This window comes from Trachypithecus francoisi, unplaced genomic scaffold (assembly GCF_009764315.1).
Source record: "Trachypithecus francoisi isolate TF-2019V2 unplaced genomic scaffold, Tfra_2.0 Lachesis_group5, whole genome shotgun sequence".
NCBI lineage: Eukaryota > Metazoa > Chordata > Mammalia > Primates > Cercopithecidae > Trachypithecus > Trachypithecus francoisi.
The window spans coordinates 107,590,485-107,616,695 of record NW_022681470.1 but is presented as its reverse complement, the minus strand read 5'-3'; positions in this window follow the sequence as shown (position 1 = coordinate 107,616,695).

Here is a 26,211-nt window from a genome sequence, read left to right as displayed (position 1 = left end):
AAAGCCACCTGGCTGTGCAACTGGACTAACAGCAGAGTGACGGACAATGCACAGAAGAGATGAGCTTCCCTCTGAGAAAATGGATGAGTTCAGTGCTCACAGAAAAGAAAAAAAAATGGACCCTAAGAACTTCAAGCTATTAAGTTGACTTCTCCCTAGTGCCACAATCTGCTCTAGGGACATGGCAGAAGAAGTTTTTTTGTTTTGTTTTGTTTTGTTGAAACAGGGTCTCTGTCCCCCAGGATGGAGTGCAGTGGCATGGTCTCAGCCTACTGCAACCTTTGCCTACCGAGTTCAAGCAATTCTCCTGCCTCAGACACCCAAGTAGCTGGGACTACAGGTGCATGCCACCAGGCCTGGCTAATTTTTGTAGTCTTTGGTAGAGATGGGGTTCATCATGTTGGCCAGGCTGGTCTCAAACTCCTGACCTCAAGTGATTCGCTCACTTTGGCCTCCCAAAGTGCTGGGATTACAGGTGTGAGCCACTACACGCATCCAGAAGAAGTTTTTATACCAAAGAGAATAACCTTTTTTGCTAAATACTTTTTTAGAATTTCCCCACTAATTAGGCTCATGACCAGCAAAGTCAGCCACTTTGCTTATTTGACCCAATGATTTTGTCTTCATAGTTTTCCATGTTAGCCCAGGCTGTAGCTGTCCTGAAATTACCTTTGCATCCTGTGGGAAAGGTTCCAATAGTTAACAAAATGCTTCGGTAAATAATGTCATTTATTCACTCAAAAATAATTGTGCATCTCCTGGGGCCTGGGTACTGTGGTGGGGACTGGGGAAAGGCCCATTTCATCCTGAGGTCTTTACATCAGTCTGTAGATGGGAGCTTGAAAAGCTAGCAATGTATTTATTTCCAGGTGTTCCCACATCTAGGGGTATGCTGGCAGAATCTCAGCCAAAATGGAAGGCTCAGGTCAGATGGCACTTAATTGAGTCAAAAGCTGTGCTTGGTCCAGTGAACAGCTGGGCCCTGCCCGATGGGAATTCTGCCTGTGCCAGGGCCTGCTCAGCTCAGAGGGCGCTGGAGCAGAAAGTACTGAAAAGAGCCCACAGGTCCTTACTACAGCCTTGCAAGCCCGGAAGGGCTAAGGGTTAAATCTGAAGGAAATGGTACTGTTGAACTGTACCATTGCTCCAGTTGCTGGCCCAGCATATAAGGAGCTTAGAAGTCACACTACTACACCCCAGCAACAAGTAAAATGTTGAACAAACTGAAAAATCAGCAACACTTCTTGGATCCATAAGAGAAGTGAAGTCACTGGGCAAACCATTGCCCCTAAAATTAGAGAGACTGGCAGATACAAAGAATCACAACATACCAGAATAGAAACTAAGAAGCACAAACCTGCAGGAACCAACCTGCGCAGCAAAAGCAGAGCTGTAATTGACAAACTGCAGGAAGTTCAGTGTGGAAAAGTCTGAGAGTTATAAACTCCAGGGGGACCTAGGCATGGGAAGGGGCCCTATGCATTTGTGAGTTTGACCCCCAGGAGCTCTGCCAGAGCCACACAGTACATACCGGAGAAAAATGCCCTTGTGTTTCTGACACAGGGAGGAGAAATGGAACCCACTGGGAACACTCTAGAGCATTCTGCTCTTCTTAACAAGGTTTGCCTTCAGGAGAAACTAGTTAGCCAGAGCCTAACCTGTTGGGAGTTTCATCAACGGCTAGCTAACCTGGGGGAAGGGAAATACTCAATTCCAGCCCACTTCAATCTTCCTGTCACACTGAAGGAGGGTGTGGGGACCAAGAAGCACAGGGGCAGTTCACACAGTCAGGGCACAGGCTCACTAGAAGACTGAGACCTACTCACAGCACTAGAGAATGCTTCTCCTCTCCCTAGAACCTTGCCACTACAGTACTAAAGGTCTGTTTACAGTAGTACCCTTTACCCAGCATATCATGTCCAGCTATCAGGAAAAAGTTACAAGGCAAAAAACACAACGTGGAAAGACAGAGCAAACCTCAGAACCAGAACCGGATACGGCAGGGAGGTTGGAATTAGCAGACAAGAAATTTAATAAACCGTAAGTAAGATGCTAAGGGAGCTAATGGATAAAGTAGACAGCATGCGGGAACAGATGGGCAATGAAAGCAGAGAGATGGAAATGCTGAGAAGGAACCAAAAAGAAATGCCAGAGATGACAAACAAAACACTGTAACAGACATGAAGAACGTCCTTGATGGGCTTATTAGTAGACTGGACAAGGCTGAGGAAAGAATCTCTGAGTTTGAGGATATCTCAATAGAAACCTCCAAAACTGAAATGCAAAGAGAGCAAATACTGACAAAAACCAGAACAGAATATCCAAGAACTGTGGACAAATACAAAAGGTATAAATACACATAATGGGAAAGAAAGAGAGAAAGGGACAGACAAGACATTATTATTTTAAAAAATAAAGGCTGAGAATTTTCCCCCAAATTAATGTCAGATACCAAACCACAGATCCAGGAAGCTCAGAGAACATCAAGCAGGATACATGCCAAACCCCCCACAACTTCTAGGTATATTATTTTTACGCTACAGAAAATCAAACATAAAGAAAAACTCCTGAAAGAAACCAGAGAAAAACCCACCTTCCGTACAGAGAAGCAAGGATAAGGATTGCATGTAACTTCTCAGAAGCCATGCAAGCAACAGGAGAGGAGTGAAATATTTAAAGTGTTGAGAGAAAAACACCCACCAACCTAGAATTCTATACTCTGTGAAATTATCCTTCAAAAGTGAAGGAGAAATAAAGGCTTTCTCAGACAAACAAAAATTGAGGGAATTTGTTGCCAGTAGATTTGCCTTGCAATAAATGTTGAAAGAAGTTCCTTGGAGAGAAAGAAAATAATGTAAGTCAGAAACTTGGATCTACATAAAGAAAGAAAGAGCACTGAAGAAGGAATGAATGAAGGTAAAATGAAAACTTTTATTTTTATTCTTTTTTTTTTTTATTTTTTGCAGTGGCACAATCTCAGCTCACTGTAGCCTCTACCTTCTGGGCTCAGGTGGTCCTCCCACCTCAGCTTCCTGAGTAGCTGGGACTACAGACACACACCACCACACCAGGCTAATTTTTGTACTTTTTGTAAAGATGACATTTTGCCATGTTGCCCATGCTGGTCTTGAACTCATGGGCTCAAGCAGTCCACCTGCCTCGGCCTTCCAAAGCGCTGGGATTACAGGTGTGAGCCACTGCAACCTATTTCTCTTATTCTTAATTGACCTAACACATAACAGTTTGTTCAAAATATTAATAGCAACAATGTATTTGATTATGCATGCTCATGCATATATGCTTATGTATGCTTGTATGATGAAATGAAATGAATGACAACAATGATTCAAGGGACTAGGGGAAGCAGTTGGAGTTATTTTGTTATCTAGGCTACAAACCTGCCAGCATGTGACTGTACTGAATACTGTAGGCAATTGTAACATGGTGGTTAAGTTTTTTGTATCTAAACACATCTAAACAAAGCAAAGGTACAGTAAAAATGCAGCATTATAATCTTATGAGACCACTGTCATATATGCAGTCTGTCATTGACCAAAACATCATTATGTGGCACATGACTGCATACTAATACACTAAGAAAGAAGATACAATCATATAAGAAGCTCAATTACAACCCCAAAAGGCAGAAAAAGAGTGGACAACAAAAAGAGGAACAAAGAGCAAGAGCAACAAAAAGAAAACAGGAACGAATATCTTAGATATTAATACAACTATATCAATCATCATGTTAAACATCGATGATCTAAATACACCAATTAAAAGACAGAGATTATCGGAATGGATCAAAAAACCCCATCCAACTAGATGTTTTTTACAAGAAACCCACTTTAAATATAAGAACAATTATAGATTAAAAGTAAATGGATGCAGAATCCCTCCTATATCATGATAACATAAATCAAAAGAAATCAGGAGTAACTATATTAAGGTCAGTTATAGCAGACTTCAAAGCAAGAAAAGTTAGTGATAAAGAAAGGCATTATATAATGATAAAGAGGAAAATCTAGAAGGCATACAAGTGTTAATGTGTATGTGCCTAACAGCAGTATCAAACTACGTGAGGCAAAAACTAACAGAATTGCAAGGAGGAATGGGTGAATCTAATATTGTAATTGTAGATTTCAACACCCCTATATCAGAAATGAACATAACTAGCAGGCAGAAAATCAATAAAGACATAGTTGAATTCAACAATACCATCACCTGTAATCCCAGCACTTTGGGAGGCTAAGGCAGGAGGATCGCTTGAGCCCAGGAGTTCAAGACTGCAGTGAGCTATGATCACAACACTGCACTCCAGCCTGGTGACAGAGTGAGATTCTCTCTCCAGAAACAACAACAACAACAACAACAACAACAACAAAAATACCACCAATCAACTGGATATAATGACCATCTACAGACTACTCAGATGACTACATCCAACAACAGCAGAATATACATTCTTCTCAAACTCACATGGAACATTCACCAAGACAGACCACAATCTGGGTCATAAAACACAACTTAACAAAAGTAAAAGAATAGAAATCATGCAATGCCTGCTTTCAGATCACAGTGGAATTAAGCTAGAAATCAATCACCGAAAGATCTCTGGAAAATCCCCCAAATATATGGAGATTAAGCAGCACACTTTTTGAAAGTTTTGATAAATAACCTTTACTTCATTTAAATGTCTTCATTTAGTAGTCAAATCCCAGAAGAAAATGGTATTTTTAGGAGAATGTGTAACTGAAAAACCTCACATTTCCATTTAAGTTTAGCCAGTTATTCTTGACAAAAGATAAGCAAACTAATGCATGATAAAGCCCCCATTAAGTATCTCATACTTAAAAAAAGATCCCAAATCATAGTTAGTAGCTTTATTGCAGCTTTCATCCAAAATGTGTTTTATATCATCTGTGACCCAAGAAATCCCTGATATCTTCCTGTCAGGGTAAAGAAATGAAAAACAATAGGACAGTGATTATACTTATAAGTATTAGTCTCTTTAGAGCCCTAGATATTCCATATGCAGACCACTATGCTCACGTTTGTTTTAATAAGACTTTGCTCCAAAGCCTCACATTTTTATAGAGGTTACAGTTTTTCAGCACCAGACCAGGTAAAGACATGGCAACCCCATGATCCATAAAATCAAAGGGATGATGATTCAAGGTGACCATCAAGGTGCTGATGATTCAACAAGAAGATGACCGCTTCTTGTTGACATTGAGATGACTGAGCTGGTTTACAACAAATCTATCGATACAGAGGCAACTTGGAAATGTTGGCCGCCTTCACAGCCTCAAAGGGCTCTGCCAAGTATACCTCAGCACTGCTGTACTCTTGTCCCACAGTCAGGTAGGGCATGCTTGGCCAGTAGTGTTTCTCCACATGGTCCACAGCTGCTGGTGCTTCCCTGATCCACTGCCTACCAGCAATGTGATTGCAGCAGAGAAGGGCAGTGAAGGACATGGTGCCTGAATCCACAGGAAGAATCCCTAAACAACACAGTTCTAAATAACCCATGGGTCAAGGAAGAAATCTCAAGAGAAATTTAAAAATATTTTTAGCTAAGTTAAGATGAAAACACATCTTATCAAAATTTGTGAGATGCAGTGAAAGCAGTGTTTAGAGGAAAATTTATAGCATCAAATGCATGCATTAGAAAAGAAGAAAGATCTAAAATAGATCATCTAAGCTTCCACCTTAGGAAACCAGAAAAAGAGGAGCAAATTAAATTCAAAGTAAACAGAAGGAAAGAAATAAATAGGAGAACAGAAATCAGTGAAATAGAAAATCAGTAGAGAAAGTTAATGAAATCAAAAGCTTGTTCTTTGAAAAGATCAAGATCAATAAAATCAATAAGTCTCTGGCCAGACTAAGAAAAAAAGAGAGAGGACACGTACCAGAAATGAAAGAGGGCACATCACTACAGATCCTATGGCTATTAAAAGGATAATAAAGGAATACTATGAACAACTCTGTGCCCATAAATTTGATAACCTGGATGAAATAGACGAATTCCTTGAAAGACACAATCTGCCAAAATTCATACAAGGAAAAACAGACAGTCTGAATAGGCCTATATCCAGTAAAGAAATTGAGTCAATAATTAATAGCCTTCCAAAACAGAAAGCATCCAGTGCAGATGGGTCTACTGGTGAATTCTACCAGATATTTTAAAGGGGAAATGATACCAATTATTCACAATCTCTTTCAGAAGACAGAAGCAGAGGGAACACTTCCTAACTCAATCTATGAGGCCAGCATCACCCTAACACCAAAGCTAGATAAAGACACTGCAAAACCAGAAAACTACATATCAGTATCTCTCATGAACATAAATGCAAAAATCTTCAACAAAATATCAGCAAATCGATCTCAACAATGTATAAAAATAATTGTACACCACAACCAAGTGGGATTTATCTCAGGTATACAGGCTGGTTCAACATTCAAAAATCAATTAATGTAATCCATTATATCAACAGGTTAAAGAAGAAAAATTACATGATCTTATCAGTAGATGTAAAAAAAGCATTTGACAAAATCCAACAGCAATTCATGATAAAACCTCTCAACAAACTAAGAATAAAGGGGAATTGCCTCAACTTGATAAAAAACAAAACAAAACCTAAAAAAGCCCTATAGCTAACATCATACTTAATAGTGACAACCAGAAGCTTTCCAAATAAGATAAAGAACAAGTCAAGGATGTTTCCTTTCACTACTCATTTTCAACATTGTATTTGAAGTCCTAGCTAGTGCAAGGACTTGATTCAAGGTGACCATCAAGGTGTTGATGAACCCAAGGTGGGAGGATCACTGAAAGCCAGAAGTGTGAGGCCACCCTGGGCAACATAGCAAGACCCTGTTTCTACAAATAAACAAATAAATAAATAAATTAGCCAGGCATGTTGGCACTCACTTATAATCCCAGCTACTTGGGAGACTGAGGAGAGGATCACTTGAGCCCTGGAGATTGAGGCTTCAAGGCTTCAGTGAGTTACGATGGTGCCACTGCATTCCCTCTTGGGTGATAGAGCAAGAACCTGTCTCTACCAAAAAAAAAAAGAAAAAAGAAAAAAATGGGTCACAGACTTTAACACCTGCCTCACCAAAGAACACAAACAGATAGCAAATAAGCATATAAGACAATGCTCCCCATTATATGTTATTGGGAAAATGTAAATTAAAATAAAATGGGATACCACTACATACCTATTACAATGGTCAAAATCCAGAGTACTGACAACACTGAGTGCTGGTGAGGATGCGGAGCAATAGGACCTCTCATTCATTGCTGCTGGGAATGCAAAACAGTACAGCCACTTTAGAAGACAGTTTCTTACTAAACTAAACATCATCTTCCTATACAATCCAGCAATCATGCTTCTTTGTATTTACTTGAAGGAGTTCAAAACTTATGTCCACACAAAATCCTGCACACGGATGTATATAGCAGCTTTATTTGCAGTTGTCAAAAGCTGTCCTTTAGTAGGTGAGTGGATAAATAGACTGTGGTACATCCAGAAAATGAAATATTATTCAATGCTAAAAAGAAATGAGCTATCAAGCCAGGAAAAGACATGGGTAAATTTAAATGTATGTTACTAAGTGAAAGAAGTCAATCTGAAAAGACTACACATACTGTACAATTCCAACTAGATGACAGTCTGGAAAAGGCAAAACTATGAAAGTGGTAAAAAAAAAAAAAAAGTCAGTGATTGCTAGGGGTTACAGGGAGGGAGGGATGAATAGGTGGAGCACAGATAATTTTTAGGGCTGCGAAACTATTCTGTATGATATTATAATGGTGGATACATGTCATTATGCATTTGTACAAACCCACAGAATGTACAATACCAAAAGTGAACCCTAATGTAAACTATGAACACTAGGTAATAACGATATGACAGTGTACTCTGCTGTGCTCTGTACAGGGTGTACTCTGGTGGGGGATGTTGATAATGGGGAGGCTGTGCATGTTTCGGGGAAGAAGGTATGGGATGTCTCTGTGCCTTCCTCTCAGTTTTGCTGTGAACCTAAAACTACTCTTTAAAAAGCTAATCTTAAAATTAAAAAACAGGCCAGGCGCAGTGGTTCACGCCTATAATCCCAGCATTTTGGGAGGCCAAGGTGGGTGTTTTAGTCTGTTCTCATGCTGCTGATAAAGACATACCCGAGAATGTGTAATTTATACAGAAAAAGGTTTAATGGACTCATAGATCCACATGGCTGGGGAGGCCTCACAATCATGGCGGAAGGCAAAAGGCACATCTTACATGGCAGCAGTCAAGGGAAAATAAGAGCCAAGCAAAAGGGGAAACCCCTTATAACACCATCAGATTTTGTGAGACTTATTCACTACCATGAGAACAGTATGGGGGGAGCAGGCCCCAAGATTCAATTATCCCCACAACACGTGGGGATTATGGAAGCTACAATTCAAGATGAGATTTGGGTGGGTACACAGCCAAACCATATCTCAGGGGTTCCAAGAATAGCTTGAGCCCAGGAGTTTGAGACCAGCCTGGGCAACATTGCAAAACCCCATCTCTACAAAAAATCAGCCAGGTGTGGTGGCACACACCTGTAGTCCCAGCTACTCGGGAGGCTGAAGTGGGAGGATCACCTAAGCCTGGGGAAGTGAAGGCTGCAGTGAGCTGTGATCCCACCACTGCACTCCAGCCTTGATGACACAGCAAGACACCGTGTCAAAAAACAAAGTGTGCTGAGGTCAAACACACACAAAAAACTGCATTGCCTCTGCCAGAAAGACATCAGCTATAACAATAATCTGATGAAAATGATGACAGTAACAAGTAATAAACAGGTAAATAAGGGCAGCTACAGAGAGCAGAGTGCAAGGTAGAAGTGCTTGGGCCCTAATTTAGGCAGATCTGCCTCCACCGCTGACACTGTGACCTCAGGCAATTTCCTTAACCTCTCTTAGCTGCACAGTCCTTGTCTGCATAGGGTAATAGTAAGGATAACAGGACCCCTCTTGCAAGTTTGTTTTGAGAGTTAGAAATAATATATGTAACATGCAGGACACAATCCCTGACAAATATTAGGTATTCAATCAAGATCGCTCTAAAGCCAAAGTCTTATTCTGAACTACTTCATACTTTTAGAGTTACCTACATTTGGATAGCAAATATTTTGTTGTTGTTGTTGTTTTTAAAGGCAGATGAAAGAGCTGGTTGCTAGCCAGGACGATAAGAGATTTCAAAACCGGGTACTGCTGGGAGGGTTGACAGTCTCTTGGAACTAAGGCCTTGGTACTCAAATGAGTGCTGGAGCTCCCCCTGCAGGCAGAGTTGGGTGTGTGTTAGTAGGATGCGGGGGCAGCGTAAATGAGCCACACAGAGCCAGCTGAAAACTCAGCATGTTTCTCTGTTTGGTTTGTGTTTTTCTATTTAAAAAAATAGTATTACTTATTCAGCCAGATTTGCACAACATTTGCTAAAATTACTATATTTACTATACTTATATCACTATATTTGATTAGATGGCACATGATTTAGAATAAGTTTTTTTAAATGCCAATTTTATGAGCTAAATAGCTAGCTTTCTCATTAACCTTGGGTATTAATCAGGCCGGGCGCGGTGGCTCAAGCCTGTAATCCCAGCACTTTGGGAGGCCGAGACGGGCGGATCACGAGGTCAGGAGATCGAGACCATCCTGGCTAACACGGTGAAACCCCGTCTCTACTAAAATATACAAAAAATTAGCCGGGCGAGATGGCGGGCGCCTGTAGTCCCAGCTACTCGGGAGGCTGAGGCGAGAGAATGGCGTAAACCCGGGAGGCGGAGCTTGCAGTGAGCTGAGATCCGGCCACGGCACTCCAGCCTGGGCGACAGAGCGAGACTCCGTCTCAAAAAAAAAAAAAAAAAAAAAAAAAAAAAAAAAAAAACCTTGGGTATTAATCAGTGCTTTTTTTTTTCCCCCATTTCTTGGCTTATCAGAACCCAGTTTTTCATCTTTCAAAACCACTTACATTATTCCTATGTCACAAGTATGGGGAACAAACATTTATTGAACACTAACTCTGTACAAAAATATACTAAAAGCTCAGGAGAACACAGAATGTGGATGGATTCCTGACCTCTATGACCTTTTATGTAGTTGTGAAGACAAAATATACACATATGAAATGGTGAAGTCATGAGCAAGAAAATGATGACACGTGAGCTTGTCCATGCTAGGGCCAATATTCCACACAATTCTCCACCCCATTCCCAATACCTAGCACAGTTTAAGGCACAGCATAGGGACTTAACAGGCATTTAGTGAATTAAACTAAATAGCATGATGATGACAGAGAACAGGGAACAAATACTGAATGACTATAAGAGAAAACCACCCTTTTCTGCCTCATTTTTCTCCTTAACATTTGCAAGCTTCTAACACACTGTTATTTATTTCATCGTTTGTCTCCCCTCTTTAAATGTGAGTGTTCTGAGGCCAATAGTTTGCCTGTTTTATTCACTGCATATCCACAGAACACAGGTTTGTTTCTGGAACATCATGGTTACCCAATATGTGTGTGTGTGTATATACATAGAGAGAGAGAGAGAGAGAGAGAGAGAGCAAATGAGTGAATGAATGAATGTTTCAGCCATAACTTATTAAGTATTTATACATAAGTGATATTGAGATTCCTGGAATCTTGTGGAATTTCAGCATCAGCATTAACCACAGGATGAAATATCAAAAATGTACCAGGGTGTTTGTTACAGCTTTGTTTATAATCATGACAAATTGGAGATAATTTAAAAGAAAGGAATGGCTATATTTAATATTACACCTCTATAATGGAATCTCTATAATGGAATGGTACATCTCTATAATGGAATATCATAATTCCATTAAATATAGCAACATCAATCTATATTCTTTAGGAAAGGTTGCTTTTGTTTTCAGAACAATTGTGGAGGGGTAGAGGTATATGAACTGAAGAAAGTCTGGAGGGATTTACACAGAATGTTTTCACCAAGTGGCAGAATTAGGAGTGGAATTTTCATTTCCTTCTTTAAGCCTTTTCATATTGTCTGATTTTTAAAAATAAGAATGATATGCATGTATTATTTTAAAATCAGAAGAAAATGAAGGTATTTTTATTTTTGAAAAGACGTTGTCTGGGCTTCTGTCTTGCAACCATGCTGGGGGTGTGGAATGACCTGCCTGGGTTCCAGTGTGGTCCTATACTCATCACCTTCCCACACCTGCTGCCCTGTGCCCTTCCCAGGGGCTCCTCTGTGACATAAATTTTAGTGGACCATAACTGATCCAGCTAGTCTGGGATTATCCATTTCAGATGGTGGTCACATTTAATAGCTAGTGGTTATTACTGAGGTCTACCTTTCCGTCTTTCTTCTTGATGAAGACTGTCCTGGATTGCCAACTGAACTTTCATCAGTGATAGCCTGAGAATCATTGTCTAAAGTCCTGACAGCAAGGTTCTGTGCCCCTATATTCCACCCCTAAGGGATCAAATATCAACACAGAGCCATCACTGTGTTGATAAGAGGAGAGTTAGAGAGAAGCTTCGGCAGGGACGAGTATGTCTTGAAAGTCACAGTAATTAGGGGTTGGAGGGAAACAAACCATATTCCCCTTACCGGGGGCTGTGCTGGCAACACTGAGTGCCTTGCACGCTTATGGTAAATGTTCCAAACAACTCCTTCATGCTGGTTCTGGTGTAATGACCCACATTCGGAACTAGAGGAGAAACTAGGTATTCTCCTTTAGAGGTATAGTGTTTGCTGGTCCAGAGATCTGAGATGGTGCAGCCAGGGGGAAGGAGGAATAGCAAGTTATTGACTTTGAAAAAGGTCTTAAATTCTCTGAACTTAGTTCTTTCATCCATAAAATTGTGTTATTAATATATACTTTGCATCATTTTAAAGAATACAGGAGATTATGTAAGATGATAAAATCCTAACCAGTGCATGGCACACAGTAGGGGTTAAACAAATGTTAATTCTTCTATCAATGTCTATTATGGCTATTAAGAAAAGGGGAGAGGGACAAGATATTGAGATCCCACTAAGTGCCAGGCACTGTCCTGAATCCTATGCTTACATCGTGTTCTCACAACTCAGTATTACTGTGTAAATACCCACTGCACAGATGAGGTCCACAACAGCTTAGTGACTTGCCCAAGATCACGGCAACATGTGACAGAGCTGGTGTTTGAGTCCAAATCTGTCTGCTCCCAAATCCCATTTCTGTAAACTATATTTAAGTTGTTCAACGTAGAATAAATTGTATGAGGTCCTGTTCTTTTCTGGAGGGAGAAGTGTCAACCCTCTAAGTAGGTGTGGTCAAAGTGCAATTTTACATTAGCCATGAAGTTCTCTCCAATTATTCAGCTGGGGACTGAATATAAGTAAATAATGCTTGATAATAACAGTAGCTCACATTTTTTGGCGACTTACTATGTATCAGGCCAAGTGCATTAGACTATAGGATTCTCATTTCATTTTCAAGAAGTCCAAGAAGTGGGAGTTATTATTATCCTCATTTTACAAATGAGAAAACGGACATACACTGAAGCTAAGTAACGTGTCCCAACAGCAGAGCCCGGTTTGAGCGACTCGCCGCTGAACTACCCGCCACCCCTGGAAAGAAGTACCTTGAGGCAAGGAGCTGGCAGCCCGCCATGCAGTTCTCCCTCTGAATTCCTCTAGGAACTAAGCAGCACCCGTTCACAAGGTCCCAGGAGTGCCCATTCTCAGAGGTCTGTTCTCAGTTCTCACTTTCTGAGATCCGGAGGTGGTGGTGAAAGCTCCTAACCTGTCCTAACCCGTGAGGAAGAGGCTCATCCCTAGGCTTGGCCTTAAAAGGACAGCAAAGGGCCGGGTCAGTGGGAGCCTCTGAACTTGGGGTCAAGGCAAGCAGCAGGCTCAGAGGTCAAGGAAGGGAGCCCAGCAGGGGAGGCTGCAGGAAAAAGAATTTGATTGAGGCAAGATTTATTCACATGCTCTAAAGGAACATTTCTTAAACTTTCTGTGACCAGGACTCACCGAGCAACACTGTTACATGTGGAGTAGCTATGCAAATTTTCTTCCGCCGAAAGAAAAACCATTGTCAGATTAAGAAAAGATAGAAACAAAAAGAATACATATGGGTGACAGGAAACATTATAAGTTAAATTTCACAACATGAAGAAAAGATTTTATAAAACTACATTTCAGTATTTTCCATTATTGTACAGTATAAAATGGTTATTTGTTATAAAATACGATTTATTTTTGCAAAGGCTCACAGCACGCAGGACGGCTTTTCAGGGAACATGAGCGTCTGACAGTGTTGTTTAAAACATGCAGCTTGTAAGTGAATAAGCAACAAGCCCTTGATCTTAGGTCTATACAGACCAGCCACCTGGTTCTGATGCAGGACAGGCAAGCCCCAAAACTGGGGCTTAGCCCAAGGTTTTTGGCTTCACCCAGGAAAGAATTCAAAGGTGAGCTGGTGGTGTTAAACAGCAGTTTTTATTGAAGCAGCAGTGTACAGCAGCAGCAGCAAAGCCGGGCTACCCCACTGGCAGTGTGTCCAGAGTAGCAGCTCAGAGACAGTTCTGCCGTCATATTCATACCCACTTTCAATTATATGCAAAGTAAGAGGCAGTTTATGCAGAAAATTTCTAGGATGAGGGTAGTAGTCTCTGTGGAGTTGTCACCATAGAAAGGGGTGATAACTTTCAGGTGTTGCCATGGCAATGGTAAACTGACATGGCACACTGGTTTGCATGTCTTAGGGAGAAGTGCTTCCATGCTGGACCTGTTTTAGATAGTCCTCAATTTGGTCCTGTGTCTGAGCCCCATATCCAGAGTCTAGTCCCACCTCCTACCTCAGTTCTGCCCAAATGACAGTGAATATTATCGTAAAGGTCCGAGACTTGTTAAAGCAGGGCTAGGTCCCTAAAAAGGAGGACTTCAATTTTTTTAAATTCACATAACCCTAGCAGTAAAAATGTTGAAGATACACTCCAATATAGTGTATTTACTTATCTATAAATTATATTGATGCATTTCTATTATTAGCTAATATCTCAAGGCTTAATATACACTTAGGATGAGGTTTATCACAAATGCCAGTGGAGGTGAAGGCACTGTCCCCTTGATAATTTCTAAACTTGTTTTTGTCAACGTCTTGTCCGATCTGATGAGATTGTTACAGTTTCTAACCTCATGATATGTCTGACGATGAGCTTATTTTGCATTAGGGACAGTGCCATTTTCTTGTTGTTTATTTGCATTTGCATTGTAGGTGTTACCGCCACACTCCTTTCTTTGTAGAGCTCTTCTCAAGCCACTCAGTTGTGTGAGGATTCGTTTAGTTAAGACTAAATAATAAAATTTCCCTATCCTCTCAAGTGGCACGAAGAAGCTACGATACTCTGAAAGCCAATGAGAGACTCGTCAAACTGTGTGTAACACTCGGTGTTCCTCAGGATACCCCTTGAGGTCTGTATATGACATGGGAGCAACAGACAGACCAAGCAAGCATGCATGCATCAACCTGCATATTAAATTTAAGTGAAGCTTAATTCCTTTCTCATTTTTAGATAAAACATTAGTAGCAGACATCCCAATATTTGCTTCCCATTTCCCCAGCATATCATTCTGCATTCCCTGGGCTGCCCACTCCCTACTTTGAGATATTAGAGGCAGTATCTTTATAAGACTCTTAGGGTCTATGTGTGCGGGTAGATTTATGGGGTTTTGATCCCCCTGGAAAGACACTTCAAATCTTTCATGATGGCAACAAAGCCTTTTTTGGAGAGACTGTCAAAGGGAAAGGAGTAATACACAAGATTTTCCATCACCCCTCCCTTGAACCAGCCCCAGGACAGACTCTAAACTAACCTGATTTCTGGTCATTGTAAATAAAAATAGTGTCTGTAGACTGACTTCTCTGGAAAAGTCCATTCATCAGGCAAAGGAGGAAATTAACAAAGAGCCTTACATGATTGAGGAGGAAGAAAGTAGGATTTTTTTTTTTTTCCAAGACAGAATCTTGCAGTCACCCAGGCTGGAGTGCAGTACAGTGGCATGATCACAGCTCACTGCAGCCTCGAACTCCTGGACTCAAGCGATCCTCCTGCCTCAGCCTCCTCAGTAGCTAGAACTACAAGCGTGCACCACCAAGCCTGGCTGTTTTTTTCCTTTTTCAATAGACAGAATCTCACCATGTTGTCTAGGCTGGACTCAAACTCATGGGACTAAGCATTCCTCCCACCTTGGACTTTCAAAGGTCTGGGATTACCATCATAAGCCAGCTTATCTGACCCAGAAAGCAAGTTTAAAAAACAAACAAACAAACAAACAAGCAAACAAAGCTGTGAGTTCATTTTTCCTGTGGATCTTGTGATGTAGCTGTACCTCTTCCTGCTCCACCACCCTCCATAACACATATCATTTTGGGCTGATGGGACTGCAATAGTTGATTTTTTGTGTGTTTTTCTCCTTCATTAAATTGTAGGTTCCTTGAAGCAAGACCAATACAGTTTTACAGCATTAATACATAGCATAGTGCCTGACAAATAGTAGGTATTCAATAAATGTTATTGGATGAATACACCCTTGGGGATAACAATAATAATCTGTTGTGGGACCTTGTGATCGTGTAAGTTAACACTTAACAAACTCCCCTTTATATATATATTATTATATAATAGGGTATATATATATAACATATATATACCCTGTTAGTTCTGTCCCTCTAGGGAACCCTGACTAATACAGTCCTGTGGGGCCTGTAGGCTCCCTGTGTATTTGGCTTGGAGTCTGAGTGGGACTGGAAGCCAGTGGAAATAGGGGAGTGGTGTGAACTCACTTATGTTCCCACAGGGATCATGCCGGAAGGGAGGGGAATGATCCTCTGTGGATCATTCTGTGGGGAATGATCCGTGGGGACGGGAGGATGCTTGGACACAGGGAGGCCAGGCCAGGGGCTTCCACAGTAACCCAGGTGAGAGATGATGGGGGTGGACCATGTGGTTATAGTGGAGGTGGCGAGACGCAGCCAGATTCTGGATGTGTTTTTAAGGTAGAAAACGCAGGATTTGTTGACTGATTAAATGTGGGGATGAGAAAAAGAAGCACCCCAAAACGGAGGCCTCATATGAAGACCTTTAGCGTCTTGCAGAGTTCTGAACTATCTGTTCCTCTCTGCATTTGCCCTAAACCAAAGCCAGTTTTCTAAATTTAGCCTTTTCTTTGTAACCATTGTTCAAAGCATGCATTTCTTGAAAAGTAAATGTATTTGAAGTTTCCAAATAGTTTAGCAGTACATAAAATATATGATCTGTGCTGGTTCTCTGCCATGAATATCAATCTCTGAAACTCCTTGTTTCCCACAGAAATTCTATCAGCAAAATTAGAATTGCAATTGTGTTGCTCCTCGGTTGTCTGATTAAGGTTTCATTTAAGCCTTGGGCTTATTTTTGAAAGCCCTATAAACATTTTACACACCTACTCATATATTACCAAAGCCACTCTGAATGCAGCCTACAGTAAAATTAATTACTGTGTCATGAGTCTGTCACATTTCAAGATAAATCATAAATATTTACTTAGACCTGATTCAATATCACTTGGAAATGAACCAATATTGGCAACAAATTTCTTGGTATTACAGTACATTCTTTAGTTGGAAATTGCCATGTAAATATATCCATAAAGTTTTAAAAGGCCATTTTGTACATGCAGAGAAGATAATAAATCAACATTCATAACATTTCAAAAATCCATAGGCCCATAAAATCCATATGCTTTTTCAGCTCCTCCGGGGCCTGTACCATGAGGCTGGTGGCAGCAGAAACAGAAGCCAAGCCTGGGAGTGAAAGAAACACTAAGCGGTTGGGACACTGATGAGACAGAGCTGCCGTGACGGCAGGAAATGAAGTCCTTGCAGGTGAAGGCAGCACGGGCCGGACCGACTCGAGCTGGGAAAGCCAGAATTTTAGTGCAATCTGTACCCTGAAATCAAAGCCAAAACTCACCCATGTGGTGGACCAAGAGACAGGCAATGTGGTGTCATGAAAGCACACTGGATGATGTCGGTTCAAATCCCAGCTCTGTCACTTGGACACCGTATGACCTTTGGCAAGAGAAATCGCTCTGTGCCTCAGTTTCCTCATCTGTTAAAAAGTATCTACTTCATGGGGTTGTGGTGAGGATACAATGTGAAGGGCTTTAAAAAGGGCCTAATACACAGTGGGTATTCAATGTGCGCACACACACACACAAACATTTATGTATATAGATGTATACATAAATATGGTATCTATACTATGTATACATAGCCCATGTATATATTAGTGAATATAGGGACCCACATGTACATAGTATGGTGCGTATAACTAATTTAAGTCAAAAGAACTGACTTTCAGTCCCCAACTCTGTCACTGATTGTCTTGCCTGTCTCCCTCAGTTTCTTGGGGATGTTAATGGCAATCTTGCCTGGAGCCTGTGAGGATTAAATAAGATAATGTGAAAGAGTTCTGCAAAGTATTAAAACGTCTAGATGAGTGTGGCCTATTATTGTGAGGATATTTTCTATCCTACTATTTTTTTCTAATTTTTCATCTCTCCATCCTGGTGGGTCTGATTCTTTCCGGGTGGTTTGGATTACAGAGACCTGGGCCCTTGACCTGCCAACCGGTCAGCAAAGCTGCTTGCCTTGGGCCAGCCAGTGCCCCTCCTGGCTCCTCACGTCTTTGCTCAGAGCTGCCTCTTCAGGACTGTCTTGCAAGGAAGCGCATGGGCCTTGACGGAGCTGGAGCTGCACTGTGTAGGTTGAATCTGCTGACACTGACAATTTGGGTCTTTGTGCTTGGATGACTAAACTAATAGCTAAAAGAGGAGATGAAGAAGCTGCTGGGCCGGGTGAGCTGAAGAGGTTGCATGTGGGGGAGGCAGCTCAGGGGAGCCGAGTATCTTCCTCGCGCCTCGCTTTCTGGTTTCACTGTCTTTAGCAGTAGGAGGATTCTGTGCCATTTCCATCCCTCTAAGGACAGGAAGACAGTGTTGTTAAATTAAAAGGAAAAAGACTTTAACGTTGATGCATGCCTGAAATCTACATCAATAGAGAGCCGCAGAACCCTAGCAAATCTTTTCCATCTACTTCCTGAGTTGAAGGAAGAGTGTTTAAGTCTTTTTTGTAGGGGGGGGTAGGGTCTGGCTTCTTTTTTTTCCATACTTCTAGCAGCTTCATAGATGTATACTTTACAAATCATACAATTCCCCAGTATAAATGCACATTCTGATGACTTTTAGTTAATCTATACAGTAGTGCAACCATCACCACAATCCAGTTTAGAAGAGTTCCATTACTCCAGACAGATAATGCGGTGCCCATGTTAATTTCCACTTCCCCTCTAGACCCAGGTAAACACCCATCCGCCTTCCATCTCCATAGACTTGTGTTTTCCATAAATTTCATATAAATGGAATCATACACCATGTAGTCTTTTATATCTGGCTCCTTTCACTCCGCATGATATTTTTGCATATACCAGTGTCAGTTCCTTTCCATTGCTACATAGTATTCCATTATTATGGAATTTTATTTGGAATTTATCTATGTCTTTTGATTATTATTTGAAGACATTCTTTGTTAATCCATACCAGCAGTATTCTTTCTGTCATAAGAACTGGGAAACACATTCTGCAGGGCCCCTGTGAGAACACAGCCTGTGTTTAATGCAAATGTTAAACTAAGAAAATCATTTACTTTCCCGTACTTGATGCCTTGAAATAAAGGAATTTTCCAACTGCAGTAGATACATAGGGCTGATGACCTCCATTGGGTTAGAACTTGCACAGGTTGTTTGCAGGGTACAGTGTAACCCTGATGACGACAGGAGGGACCAGGACAAGGAAAACCAGATGATGTGGGCCCTTTGCGTCACTCCAGCAGTTAGGAGCAAGCCACATCCCAAAGGAGCAGCAGGATCCAAGGGGAGAGCCAAGAGTGTGGACCCCAGTCTCCCATCCTTCCCCGAGAAGTGCACTCCCAAGGCAGAGACTAGCTCTGTCTTGTCATTCTACTTTGTTCTTAACTCACACTTGAGCCCCTTCTCCCGGCAGGGGGGCTTAGGGGAAGGGGTATTGCCAAGGAAAGCCTTGAGTTGTCTCTAGAGGCTCTAATGTGAAGCCAAAAGGTAGCTCACTACAAACTCATCACTAGGATGTCCTTTTACCATCTCCGGTAAAAGGATACATCGGCTCTACTAATAGAAGCCTCTTCACTCAGTCAGTCAATAAATATGCATGGGCTGCTTCCATGTATGTGTCAGACACCCTGCTGGGCACTGGAGTAGAGGGGAGACAGAGTTGCTGGCCTTGATGAGCTCCCTGTCCAACCACAGAGGGCAACTATTAAACAAGCGAATGCAATTCTTAGAAAAGGTAACCCCAGAGTCCCATCAAAAGCACCCTGAGAACGTGAAGATGAGGACTAGAAGAGTTACAGAAGAACTGGCATTTTACCCGAGCCTTAAAAGTGGAAAGTGTTTCAGATGATAAGCAAGACAGGAGAGAGCAGTGTTTACACAGGCATTTCAAGATGATTTTACATTATCAGAGATAAATCTGTACTTAGCCAAGCCAAAAACTGAATTTCCCTTGCAACCAAACCAATGTGGTGGTTATGAACCCACCAAGAAGCCCTAGGAGGCTGACTGCTGGCTGTTCATAGTGTACCGGCCACATTAACTACTTAACCATATGTTTACTAAGTGAAACCAACTGGCAACAGAATAATGGGGAAAGGGATTTACTTTACAGCCGGCTTGGCCAAATGACTCCTATCCCACTGAGGATGCTTACCTGGTGCATAATGCCTGACTTCTTGAAGCTCTCCAGGGAGACAGCCATAAAGAGCATTGCTAAAAGGTTAGTTCATATAGCATACCTCATGTGTACTGTGAACCAAAGCAGCAGTGGCTAGCCTGGAATACAATGGCTCAAGTTCCACAATCAGGAGGCTTTTTCCCCATCAGTCTCTTCTAAGCCCAGGAGTTAAGAGTGGCTGCTATGGGGAGCTTCTGGCTAAACATGGAGACTAGAACACATGCTTTTATCTGTTTCCTACCAAAAGTCCACTAAGATGATAGTACAGTATTTAAAAAACAAACAGACTACCAAGACAAGAGACCAGGGAGGAAATTCAGCAGATAATAAATGTCTACAAAAATTTGGAAGCTGAGAAGCAGATGAGCAGATATAATTTGGAACAAAGCCAGCAAGAAAAGGAGGAAGTCAAGATGAAGTGAGCCTCTCTATACTTCAGATCTCTAGAAAGATTCAGGAATTGAAGACACCATGTGCGTCAAAATATAGAAGTACGTATTGGGGCTGTAAAAAAGATAGGTGATCAAGAGGCGGAAAGAAGCAATGATACCCACTTATGCCTCCTCTTTCCCTCCTCTTGCCTTGCCCAGGCTGACTTTTTACCCACTCAGTCTTTTTTTTCTTTTTTTTTTGGTCTGGCTCCTTTTTTTTCATACTTAGCAGGACCAGGGATTTACTCTCTGGGGAAGTGAACCAGTCAGGCTCCTTGGGGAACATGGGGAGACTGGGTCCAACTGAGGATGGCTATGAGCCTCCCTACCAAAAACGGGGATTATGTGAATACTTAGAACCCCAGCCCCCCTGCGCCGCTGCCCCCCACCCCCTGCCACGCTCTGCCCCAGAATATCAAAAGCCAACCTTATGTTCCTGAAAGATTCTTCACTAGGGAAACTGGCCAGCTCAAGAGAAATGTCTAAGGTTGCTGCTTTGGGAGATCTTTAACAAAACAGTCTGGTTCCCATCTGATCACCACTGTTTACTGTCACCAAACAATAAGCCCCTAATATGCACACAGAGCTTTGCATCAGCATTTTAGTGCCTTACAACGTTGATAATGCCTTCCTGTCTTAAAATGGACAAAGATTAACAGATGTTTGGAGAGTACCTAGAATGTGAAAGAGATCAAAACAGACCAGTAGATAAAAGAAGCTTAGAGGAAGAAGAGACAGCAATGAAAATAAGAAAACATTTAGAAATCTGTAAATGTTATCCTTAGAATAGGGTTAGATAACTGCATCCTTGAATATGAGAATAAGAGACTCTAAAAAATAAACATTCAGAAAATAATGAAGAGTTTTCAGAAGTTAAAAATAAAATAAAAAAATGTTAAACTCAGTAGGAAGTTTGGAAGATAAAATTGAGGAAATTTCCTAGAAAGTTGAATAAAAAATAAGTAGAAAAAGGAAAGACAAGACAGCTAGAGACTCCAATAAAGAGAATCCAATATTGAGGAAATTTCCTAGAAAGTTGAATAAAAACTAAGTAGAAAAAGGAAAGATAAGGCAACTAGAGAATCCAATAAAGAGAATCAGCATTTAATAATAGACATTCCAGAAAGAGAAAGAAAAGAAAATAGAGGAGAAGAAATTACTGAAGAAACAATACAAGAAAAATTTTACAAAACAGAAAGCTAAGGGCCTCTGAAAAGTGTCGAATGAATGAAGAAAAACCCACACCAAGGCTCATAGTCATAAAATTTCAGTACACTAAGGATAAAGAAAAGATCCTAAAAGTTTCCAGAAGGGAAATTTAAAAAGATCAAATACAAACTTCTGAAGCTGATCAGGAATCAGAATGGCACCAATCATCTCAACAACAACAGTGAAATCCAGAAAATAATAGAACAAAGCCCTCAACATTCTGGAGGAAAATCATTTTCAATAAAGAATTCTATGCCTGTTCGAGCTATCAATGAAGTGTGAGGTAGAAGAAAGATATTTTCAGATATGCAAGGCCTCAAAAATTCACTTGCAGGCAGTCTTTCTCAGGAAGCTACTAGAAAATGTGCACCCACCAAAATAAAAATTTTTTAAAAAAAGAAGAAATCAAGAAAGAAGAAAACACGGGATCCAAGTAGCCAGGGACAAACACACAGAAAGGAGGCAACTGAATTCCCAGGGCATGGCCATGGGGATGTGGGGACTGCAGCTTTGCAGGCCTAGGAAAAGGCCTATCCAGATCAGCAATACACAGGACTCAGGGGGAAGGAAGGAGAAAGAAAAGAACAGGCAGGAGGAATAAACAGAATACTCAAGACAGGTCAGCGTATTGAGAGATTTTTCAGTGCTGTTGGAGTTTGGGGATTAATCAGTAATAGCCACTAAGCAGTAAACTAAGCAAACAAAACATGGGATGATTTTTAATTCCCAAAAGGAGCAAAAATATGAATGAGAAAGAAAACATAACTGAAGTACACCGTGTGGTTCAGCAGTCATAATAATGTGAACTCTGAAATCGGTTTAAAGGGTGATTTAACAATGTTGAGAGGATGGTGCAGAGACAGGACTTACGGCGAGGTGTGTGAGAAAGCTAAATCTGCAAGTGTCATCATAAAAAGTTAATAGTTAACACTTAAAGCAGAAAAAAAAAGAACAATAAAAGCACATTTTTAAAAAATGTGGAAGTAAGGACTAGATTAAACACTTAATAGAATTGAAAGTGGATGTGATGGATAGTTTTATGCAGCAACTTGGCCAGGCCACGGTGCCCAGATATCTGGTCAAACATTATTCTGGATGTTTTTGTGAGGGTGTTTTTAAAATGAGATTGACATTTAAATTGGTGAACTTTGAGTAAAGCAGATTGCCTTCCATAATATGGGTGGGTCTCATCCAATCTCTTGAAAGCCTCAGAGAACAAAGACTGACTTCCCCTAAGCAAGAAGAAATTCTGCCAACAGGCAGCCTCTGGTTTTGAGTTGCAACACTGGCTCTTTCCTGGGTCTCCAGCCTGCCCACCTACCATACAGACTGTGGACTTGCCAACCTCCATAATCGCATTAGCCGATTCCTTAAAATAGATACTTCTCTCTCCCTTGCCTTCTGTGTACACACACACACTGTCTTGGTTCTGTTTCTCTAGAGAACCCAGACTAATACTGTGGAGATCACCCTGAAGGGGAATGGGGCTAAGGCACCAGGTAGAAGATTTCAGGGTTTTGTTATGAACCTGCTTATAGTTTTCAATCTTCTAGACTATGTGTATTTGTTACCTTGCAGGAAAAAGATTGAATTTAAAAGACAACTAAAAAGAAAAAGATGATATGCTTTATAATCAAGTGACCTTGGTTTAAATTCCGTCTCTGCCTTTTCTGGCTGTGACTCTTACATCTCTCTGAGCGTCAGTCTCCCCATGTGTCAGATGGGTCCTGGTGGGTCAGCAGGAGAGCTGAATAAACCGATGAATGTAGAATAAGGCTGGTGCAGAGTAGGTGCTGAATAAAGGGTAGGTGTTTTCACGAGAAGATGCCTTTGCTTTCATCAACTCTCCCTGGCAGGGTCTCGGTGTTACTTTGATTTCGTCAGGATTATTGTTCCAATAAAACACACTGGCAGAAAAACTCTTTCTCCTGGAAAGGAGTATGTGCCCTTTTAATATTTTATCCCTGATGTACTTTATATGACAAATACACTTCAGCATCGTAATTAAAACTCCTTCCAGTGAAGCCACCTTAGTCCACCAAGGGAGGTCAATTCCACCCCACCCTTCTGCATCGATCTGCTGTGCGGGCCGCTTGCGCTGGGCTGCTGCCTCGGGCTCAGTGATTTCCTGCCCATCACTTGCTGTGCACAAATGAAATCATTTCAAATGACCTAATGTGCACTTATGCCACTTACAAAACTGAATGAAGAGGCAAAGAAGCAGCAGCGTGAGAGGTCCTGAGAGAACTGGTGCTCTTCGTAGCTGCATTTCTTGGGTGACTGAGTCGAAGAAAATATGAGGTTAGAAGGGCAATTGCAACTAAGGGATGGTGTCGTGCTGCTGTCAGGAAAACCCGTCTGCATTCCCTGGAGATGATGCTTGGCTTGCTTGTGAAGTTATCGGATTCTACCTTAAGAGTCGTCTTAGTCTGGGGCATGTGCTTCAGAAAGGTCTGCAAACTCTCTGAAATTGATGAGTGTGTGCAGTTATCTGGGAAGCAGTCTGTGTCTTCATTAGATTTTCAGAAGAGCCTCTACCCTTTAAAATATGGAAAGGGCTGGCAGCTTCTCCTCTGGGTTATCCTAAGTATATAAGTATCTGGAGCTGAGATGTCAGTGCTTGGAATGGCCATGAGTCCTGGTCAATTCAATCTCCTAGAAGCCCGCGGCAGAGGTGTCACCCAGTCTCCTTTTGGTTTCCCTGGACTCCAACCACTCCATACTCTGTAGGCTGGCTGTTCAGAACCATTGCTTTATATTTGTAATTTCCCTGCTGCAATACATATCCTCAGGCCTTTAAGCATTGGTATATCCTGTTTCCACTGTCTGGTGTTCCCTCTCATCCATTGTGGACTTGAGAAAAAATCTACTTACCCTTCAACACTCAGTCCAAGCTTCTCCTGTGTTGTGAACCCTCCTTGACCTTCCCTCCAACCTCCATCTCCACCAATAATCCCTGGCTGTTTTAACTTTGTCCTTCTTTCTTTTCAGCTCCCAGGGCACCATGGCACACATCCTTTCATTAAAGCATAGAGCATATGGGTTGTTTTCTCTTCTGTCCTTTTCATTAAAATGAGAACTCTGTAAGGGGAGATCTTTTTGTCTTTTTCATCTCTGAAAACAGTGAGAAATTCTATGTATCTCTCACTCTAGTTATTCAGAACTACTTGTGATTCGCCAGATGCAACAAGCTCTCCATGCCTCCTTGCCCCTTTCTGTGCTGTTGCCCTGAGCTGAACGCTATACCTGATACATACAATGTGCTCAATTAAAGTGTTGGGAATGTTGGTTGTTAAAAGGATGGCTTGTTTCCTGAACTGTACAAAACCCTCCTGATCTCATTTCCTTGTCGTCCTCCTCAAAAGTGTTCTGAATGAGACATGACATTTCAAAAGACAGTACATTAATTCCTGAAGTACTCTCTGTTGTTCATGATGGGAGACAGGAAGAGGTAGAAGAAGGATCATAGAGACAAATCTCTCCGGCCCTCTTGCAGCAGCAGAGAAAGCAAGAATGAAAACAGGAGAATTAGCCTCTCGGGGAAATGTCCTCTAAAAGAAACAGCAAAGCAAATCAGACCAGATAGATTCCTGGATGTTTTGTTTTTTCCTGATGCAATTGGACAAAACAGCAGGTTACCATCCTTGCTGCACTCACTGCACTGGGTCTTTATTTATTGCTGGCTTCCTGGGCATGTTTCTCTCTCCTCAAAAAAAGAGATTTGCTGGAGGCTGGCCCCTTTCCCATTTAGGTCACCAGAGAGCAGCTGAACGCTGGGAAATAGTAACTTCAGCAAAATGTCAGGGATGATTTAGTGAAAATGAACTCCACATTGTGCCCCTCGATAAGGAGCAGAGCTGGCCAAGACCACACATGTGGTGTCAGGTGCTGGATCGCAAAGGCAAGGGCAGGCTGCACCAGTCCTGGAAGACCAAGTCCTCTGGTCAAGAAATAGGCTCCTGGGAGCTCCACCAAGTGAGAAAGCCTGTGGCAGTGAGAGTCCATCTTGTGACCATCCCTATAACCAGCTCCCCAGTAACAGCAGGAGCCCCAGCCATTCTGTTTGCACCCCAGAAATTACCCACAAAACCCAACTGTAATTTATTCAGTGATGGAACAGGAGCAGCAGCAATTTGCAACATGGAGCCTAATCTGAAATAGACTCTGCTCTGCATAAGCAATTCCTCTGAAATATACTTTCCCTTTGTCTGGAAAGCCAGACCTTCCACCTCAGAACCGTCCATTTTCAAAGGGAGTTTTAAATCCTTATGCCAGGAATATCCATGTGTCACAGAGGTTTTAGGCCACAGATAGACTAGACCACCCTCTGGACAGGTCATGCCTAAGGGAAACATCCAGAAAAGGAATTTAAAGGACCAGGAGAAATCTAAGTCTCTGCTAAGGTGCCCAGAAATCAAGCTGGTAACCGAATTTTCCCTCCACATATATGGCTCCACATGATACATCCAAATGCATAGATTCATATTAGATAAATCCAAGCCAATTCCCTCCTTCATATTTTGGAAGAAGTTGTGACACACAACTCACTGCCTCTCGGCCAGCCTATCACACAGCTCCCTGAGTGTTTCCCCAGCAGCAAGTAATTGACCAGGTAATTGATGCCTCTTCTTCCTGTGGGACTGAATGAGACTAGATGTGTGAGCTGGAGCAAGTCCCTCTCCGGACCTCATTT